Source organism: Penaeus monodon, chromosome 33, assembly GCF_015228065.2.
Source record: "Penaeus monodon isolate SGIC_2016 chromosome 33, NSTDA_Pmon_1, whole genome shotgun sequence".
Lineage (NCBI taxonomy): Eukaryota > Metazoa > Arthropoda > Malacostraca > Decapoda > Penaeidae > Penaeus > Penaeus monodon.
Genome location: NC_051418.1, coordinates 24821254 through 24821662, shown reverse-complemented (window position 1 = coordinate 24821662; position 409 = coordinate 24821254).

Sequence of the window (409 nt, the reverse complement as noted above, 5' to 3'; positions counted from 1 at the left end):
ATTTACCATTAAAATCTGGCAGCTATTAACTGGCTATCGCGCGCATATAGGTGACCCAGTAATCTCAAAAACTGGAAGCCGAGAGATCGTGGTTAGCGGAAGTGGACATGGTAACGCGTCCTCATCAGGCGAGGATGGATAAACGCCCTCTTTCATTTAGGCTATGCAGGGCATAAAGGGCACAGCCATCACTGACTCATTATAAACACGGGAAGATGAGGCGAGAGATAGGGAAAGAAAGGACATATACATAATAGATAGGAAGTAAGAAAAAATTATACCAGCGGTGAGAAAAATAGAAGCGCGGAGGAAAATAGAGAAGGTAGGGAGGGAAATAGATAAGCAGTATGGAGGGATAGGAAATGGAGGGTACAGGTGCGTGATATTTTTACTAAGAAATGGAAGGAAT